Below are 7,683 nucleotides of genomic sequence, written 5' to 3'. Positions count from 1 at the left end.
ATGGGATGTCTCTGTGTGTGAACATGTGTCTCTATATGTGTTTCTCTTGCCATTTCTTTGTTTTCTCTTTTTTTTTGTTTTGTTCTATCTTTGTTTTTGTCTTGTCTTATTGTATTTTATTACTGTTCTTTAGATTGTTAAATATTTTTCCTTGGCTGACAAACCTCTCTGCCAATACAATAATCCAAATCAAACCAGATCAGACCGAATTAGAAGATGCCCAGGTTTAATGGATGGCAACACTCCCAGGTGGTCCCCCAGAAAAACATGGAGAGGGGAACAGAGAACCGACAAACCGTGGAAAACTGGGAGAACATGTGTTCATTCTCTGGGAGCAGTTTAAATAGCCTGTGGGAATGGTCTTGACCTTCCCTGGATAAGGGTCACTGTTTGGCTGGCTTTCTTGGCCCTCCCAGGAGAGGGGTCACTGTTTGGTGGGCTTTCTTGGAGGTGGAGTCTGGACTGTGGCCACTCCCAGGGGAGGGGGCTTGGAATGGAGTTTTCCACCCAGTGTTTCAATATGAATGCCAGGGAATTGGGGTGAAGCCCCCCTAACTAAATATAGATGCCTGTTTGTTTTGAGAGAGAGGAAAAATGGAGATTCAGGAGGGGAGGCGGGGAGGATGTTGAAGGAGTTGGGAGAGGGAGAACTATAATCAGAATATATTGTAATATGTCAAACGGAAAAAAAATCTATTTTCAATAAAAAAGTAGAAAGTAAAATGCAAGTTGGTCATGTAACCAGGTAACAAAGAGAGTGTAATTTTAATCAACAGCCAGCAAAACAAGGGAAGGTCAGAGGGACTCCAACCTGTGGCCATCTCCCTGATAGAGGCAGCAGTATGCAATCATTTTCCTATTTGGATCAGGGAACATGCATGGCTTCATCCATAACATGTTCCAAGATGAACAAATCCCAATAAAAATTACTCCCGTGTTTGTCCAGTTCCTGCCTCAGATCCTACAAAAGGCCTCAGGCAAGCAACTCAGTGGTGTCCCTCTCAGGACCCCCCTACCCTTGAAAATCATCTCACTCATCCTTTATTTTCCTTATTCAAATTAACTTTTGGTGACTACTGATTGTCTGGCATCTTAGTCCCTGAGTTAAGCCCCCAAGAGTCAGCTTCTGCTGAGTTCCATTCTCTCCACTTCTCCCCTTCCCCCTTCTGTTTCTCTCTCTCTCTCTCTCTCTCTCTCTCTCTCTCTCTCTCTCTCTCTCTCTCTCATCTTCCCTTACATAACCTACTAAATAAATATTCAACCTCACCCTGCATGGCGTGCCTATCCATGTCTCTGTCTCTTGCCTGCATTTGGAGATCTGCAGTGTGGTCTCGTGCACCATCCCTGCCTGGGACTGGCTGCTCTCTGGATCTGCTACCCACTGCTGCCTCTTGACCTGTAATGTTTCTGCCACTGCAGTCACTTGGGGATCCACAGCATTTTTATTAATCCATTGCAGTCTTATTACATAATTCTTGATGTCCTTGACCAGACTATTCCCAAATGCATAGAAATCTGCCCACCTCTTCCTCCCAAATGCTGGGATTAAATGTGTGTCATGGTACCCAATTTAACAATTCTTATGAAGATAATTCAATGGGAATGTGGAGGCCGCTCTGTGGATTAAGTCCTTGATGCAAAGGCTCAAAGATGAAAATTCAGAGCCTCAGAACTCACATAGAAGCCAGCCATGCTGCGTGTCCTTGCAGCCCCTCCTCCGTTCCCCCCCCCCCCGCTTCTCCCCTCCCTCCCCCCTCCACCCTCCTCCCCTGGGAATTGGGAGCCGGAGACAGGCAGATTCTGCTGGCTGGCTGGCCTGTCTTGCCAAAATGGCACGTTCAAGTTCAGAGTATCAGAGAACAAGGGGCAAGGTGGAGAAGGGGACCGCTGGTTACCCAGGATAGGATATCCAGACATGAAGAACCACTCCCTGTGACAGCAGAGGCAGGGAGGATGCTCAGTCATACACACTCTGCAGGGCAGCAGAGGGGGAGGATGGGCTGCTGCTGACCAGTGGTAGGCTGGCCCGGGTGGAAGAGTCATTCAACATGGTGTCAGAGGCAGGGACTAACATGGGATGACTTATCAAAGTCCCAGAAAGTAGAGTGCAGACACAGGCAAGGTTGCTCTCCAAGGCAGTTTGGAGCCATGGAACTTAGTTCACATAGGACACACAGTTTAACTTACCTCCCTTATCTGGGAAAACCAATGCAAATGGCAGCCCTAGGCTTTGACAGAACCATGAACACCACTGGGGGAAAATCTGGGCCACATCATACCCCTTTATGTCTGTCCCCTACCTTTCCACAGTCACGGAAGTCTTCCTTTTATTCTTCCTGTCAACCTAATACTAATCGTTATTCCCACTGTTTTTGCCCTGGCTCATACATTTAGTAATTAAGATATAAATACACAAAGCATCATCAATACCCCTGCCCTAACACACACCATACTCTCTAAAAGTACTGATACTTCAACCAGGAATGGTGGCGCACACCTTTATTTCCAGCTCAGGAAGCAGAGGCAGGAAGATCTCTGAGTTCCAGACCAGCCTGCTCTTCCCAGCAAAACCAGCAGGCAGTGTGGCCTTCATCCTCTGGCTCTTCGGTGTCTTCGTTCCAGCTGGTGACAGCTGTCCTCTGGGGTCCCGTTTCATATCCCCACTGTGAAGCGAGTGAGAGATGAGTCACCCTCATCCTCAGAACCCTGGAAGCAGCCTCTCCCAGTGGCGCCTTGTGTCTCTGCCAGGACAGGCTCTCCATAGCCGAGGACAGGCGAGGGGCCGCTGTGGTTAGGTTATTTATTGCCGTGAACGTTGAGCAATGCTGAGAATTACTGGGGCGGCCCATGCCTGGGTTCTGTGACTGACTGTGCTGATTTCCCACCCTGGGTATCCTGGGCTCCAAGTGGTTGTGGGTCTACGGCGAAAGGTCTCTCAGGAAAGTACAAGGCCCAGTTCCTCTCAGCCTCACTGTCTCAGCGTGGAATAGGAGTCACACACAGGAAGCCCCTGGCAGGTTATACTGGTTTAGAAGACAGGGTGGGAGCTTGCATGTTGTCAGTCCATAACTGAGGCCCCGGGGACAGTGTCAGGACCCTGAGAATAGGAAACTGCTGAGGGAAATCAGGGTGCAGGACACAGAGCTGCACCCACACATGCATAGGCAACCGAGAGGGGCAGCGTGTGTCCTCTTTGCTTGCACAGGGCACAGCTGAGCTGAGATCCAGCTGCTGAGCTGGGGCAGCCAGGGAACTGCCTCCCAGCCCTCATTCCAGGCAGATGACCTAGACAGGCAGGAGAGCCCAGCAGGACGCCGTAGTATGGCAGGAGGAAGTCCTGCTGCCGCCTGGGAAATAGTGAGAAGACTCTGGGCTATGGAAACCTGCCATGAATGTCAGCAGCGTCCAGCACTGGGAGTTGGGAATGGAGACAGGGCTCGGTGGCCAATGCATTGTGAAAAACAGTGCTATCTAAACCTTTGCTGGGGAGCTGTGGAAGAGGTGGATAGTCTGCGGTCCCCAGAGCACGGTCAGGGTCTGATGAAGACCTGCCTAAATTCCTCAAGTCCAGGTCTGAGAGACACGGGCGTTCTTTCTTCAAACCCGTCAAGTAGGCCTTGCATTCGGGGAAACGTCGCAGATTTGCACGGCTGGAGGCAGAGCCTCACCGACGATTGCTCTGAGTTCACAGGCATCCTCAGTGGAGCCTGCCTGTCTTCACTAGGTTTGCCGGCAGCTTCTGAAAGTCCAAGGCTCAGCTCTTCGTTAAGTGGATTCTAAATTAGATTCCTCAACTGGGGATGAAACTGGATGGGGAACCCTACAGTGAATGTATGAGAAGCAGCTTTCCAAGTTCCATGTTTCACACCCCTTGCTCATTAATGTCTTTTTTAAAAAGTTAAAACAATATTTTAGATTTGCTAATTTTATTATGTTACGTGTATTAATGCTTTGCCTGCATGTATATATGTGTACCATGTGCATGCCTGGTGCTCAGGATCAGAAGAAGGTGTTGAATCCCTGGGACTGGAGTCGTGCTTGTGAGCTGCACGTGGGTGTTGGAAATTAAACCTGGGTCCTTTGCAAGGGCAGCAAGTGCCCTTAACACCGAGTCAACTCTCTAGCCCCCATTAATGTCTTGATATGCACGCGTTTCTATGATTTACCCTAGGTAAGTGGCCACTTGCCTTAAGACAAGCCTGGATCCTGCAGTCTGGTGGATACATGGGTAAAATTATTTTTTTTTCTAAGTTGAATACATCATTTTGAACAAGCCATCTAGAAACTGCCTATGAAAAGGGCAAAAGTAGATGTCAGAGGTGTTGTTTATTTAATGCAATAAAGTATGAAAAAGGAGTCCCCATCTTGTGTTCTTCCCATTTTGCTATGTCCTACTCCTTGAACAGTTATCATGTACTGAATTTTTTTTGGACACCCATCTGCATTCCTGGGGTGGCTCTGGGGAGGCTGGGCTCCTGTCCCAAGGAGATAACTCAGTCGGGTTAGATGGGGCACAGTTGGAGAGCCTGGCTCCCGGTGTGAGGATGTTCTAGTCTGAGTTCCGCTCTATCCTGAGATGTTTGTGGCCCTGGAAAAGTTCAGCACAGCAAGAGACAGCCAGATGACTAAGGGGCAGTGCGCTCTTCCAGGACCATCCGTTGTTGGGGCTGAGACAAAGATAGAGGGTGCATCTTAAGTCTGTGCGATACAGGAAGAGGGAAGGTGGGTTGCGGGGTCAAGGGCCCACGTAAGGCCAAGTTCTCTAAATGAGGTAACCTGGGGAACAGGTTAGGGCATGTTCAGACTCTAGACCTACATTTTCATCAAAGGTATGCAGCTACAAAGACTCTTAGCTCTGGCAGAGACATGAGGCGCCAACAGGAGAGGCTGTTTCCAGACACACGCTCTGGGTTGTGATGTGTTCCGCTTTTCGTGCAGGGAACATGGCTTTTACTCTAAGCTTTGGAAGCTGGAAAACACTCTTCTGGCTTCAATCAGGAATGACTAAAACATTAAATGAAATTGAGTTCATCAACTATGGAGAAACAAAAAGCATCCAGATTGGACAGGAGAAAGAAAAATAACCTGTTTTTCGATGGCATGACCTAGGGCGTAGCAGGCCCAAAGGCACACACTCGAAAGCTATCGGAGACAGTGAAAGAGTTAGGCAACATTCCAGGACATGAAACACACACATAATATCCATCATCCTTCTGCATGCTGCCAGTGGGCCTTCCAACATGCGAGTTAATACTTCTATTCATAAAAACATAAACAAAGTACCTAGTAGTAAAACTGTCAGACCTAAACATGGGACACTAAAAAGTGTCTTTGATATTCATTGTGGAAGCCCTTGATGGAGGGACAGCCCATGAAAAAGGTTTAAACTCTCACACTTCCCAATTTCAAAACTTACTCCATAGGCCCTGTGCATCAGGACTTGGGAACACAAGGATCCGTGTTCCCAATCTGACAATCTAGGAAAAGGCTCATACAACTGAACTGCAGCAGGGTGCCCATGAACTTCAGTAGAAGCAAAAAATATTTTCAGCAAATGGGACTGAGCTTGTGTCTTGATATCCCAAGAAGCCACCACCTACACCAAGGCCACTAAGACTCATGACTATATATTCTCAGAGTTTTAATACTTAGAGTTTTGATCCATTTTGAGTTGGGTTTTAGGTGAGGCCTAATTAATTATTATTATGTGTTGCATATGTTTCTATTGCTGTGATGAAACACCATGACCAAAAATCAGGTTGGGGAGGAAAGGGTTTATTTTGCTTACCCATCCACATCACTGATCATCATTTCAATGAAAGATAGGATATAAAGAAAATGGACATGGAGAAAAGTAAAACATTTTCTTAAAATCTATCTTTTTTCTTTCCCTTAGCAGATGGCTTCCGATATGAGACAGAAATTCTTAATTTTTCTTATAAAAATGTGTTTGGATTTAGAGAAGGATAGCTATTGTCCAACTCCAAAGCCAGTTCTTATTTTTAAGTAGAGACATATACATGTCCAAATAATCAAATTTTACCATGCAGATAATACAGCATTATAAGGCAGATTTGTCTTTGCTTGTTGATTCTTTCTGGATAGCTATCTTTTCATCTTTAGGCATCTAGGTGTCCAAGGTCTCTCCACTCTTTGAAGATGAATATTTTCCTGCAAAGACAAGAACAGAACCCTGCCCCAAGCCTTATGAGGTTTTCTTACCACCTGTATAATTGCCATTGCTGTGAATGAGCTGTCATTTCTCTTTCTTAAGAGGTTTCACTTTTTCAAACCAAATCTTTTCCAATTTTGATGATATCCATAGCTTTTCTTCTCCTGTGGAAACAAGAGTGAAACCCTTTCCTGGTTTCCATTGTGAGGTCAGTACATTCTTGAAATATTTTGACTGATTTAATTCAGAATTTTTTTCTATTATCCAATGTCTCCCTGCTGCTGCTGTTCCTTTCTCATTAGCATTAAGAAAATTCAAGGTTAATAAAGCATTATGCATGCAATCTATTTCTGGGAGCATTTTTCATCACTTTCTGTTTGTTTAGCATATCCTTTGTAGTTCAATTTGATTTTTCTATAACTGCCTGACCTGTAGGATTGTTTGGTATACCTGTAATATGCTTTATATTATAAAAAGCAAAAAATTGTTTCATTCTCTTAGACACTTATGCTGGACCATTGTCTGTCTTTATTTGTGCAGGTATACCCATGATGGCCATAACTTGTAATAAATGTGTGATTACTGAATCAGCCCTTTCTGAGCTCTGCCCATTGAAAACCTGAATAAGTGTCAATGGTTGGTGTACATATTTTAATTTTCCAAATTCTATAAAGTGGAACACATCTATCTGCTAGATCTCATTTCTCTGAGTACCCTTTGGGTTACTCCCTACAGGTAATAGTGTTTGGTTATAGATAGAACAAGTAGGAATCTCTTTATAATCTCTTTAGCTTGTTGTCATGTAATAGAAAACTCTTTCTTTAAACCTTTGCTTATTGACATGTTGTTTCTTATGAAATTCTGAGGCCTTCAGCATATTTCCAATCAATAATTGATCAGTTTCTCCATTACCTTGTGCTGGAGGACCTGGCAGACCCGTATGGGATTAGATGTTTGTTATGGATATGGGACAAAGCTTATTCTTGATTATATCTTGATCCTGATGAATAATGATGCCAATTCTGTATCATATGGTATAAATTCAGCAGTTTCAATATGCAAGACAACTCTTTCTGCATATTGCAAATCAGATACTATATTGAAAGGTTCTTTAAAATTCCTTAGTATCATGAGAATAGCGTATAATTCTGCCTTCAGGACAGAATTATAAGGGTTTTATTCTATCTTACTTAATCCTTCTGATTTGTAACCTGCCTTTCCTGACTTATTTGCATCAGTGTAAAATATATGGGCTCCAGTTATTGGTGCATCATGTATAATTCAGGGAAGAATTCACGTAGTTCTCTTTATAAAGTTAATTCTATCACTTTTGGGATAATTGCTATTACTTTCTCCCAAAAAATTAGCACAAGCTCTTTGCTGAGGTTCATCATCTTACCATAATTTTTAATTTCATCAGCAGTAAAAGGAACTATAATCTCTGTTGGGTCTATACCTGCTAGTTGACAAAGTATCCATTTCCCTTTTATAATTAATTCAGAGACTTTTTC

The sequence above is a fragment of the Myodes glareolus genome, chromosome 8 (genome assembly GCF_982192425.1).
Source record: "Myodes glareolus chromosome 8, mMyoGla1.1, whole genome shotgun sequence".
In the NCBI taxonomy this organism is placed as follows: Eukaryota; Metazoa; Chordata; class Mammalia; order Rodentia; family Cricetidae; genus Myodes; species Myodes glareolus.
This window is presented reverse-complemented; position numbering follows the sequence as displayed.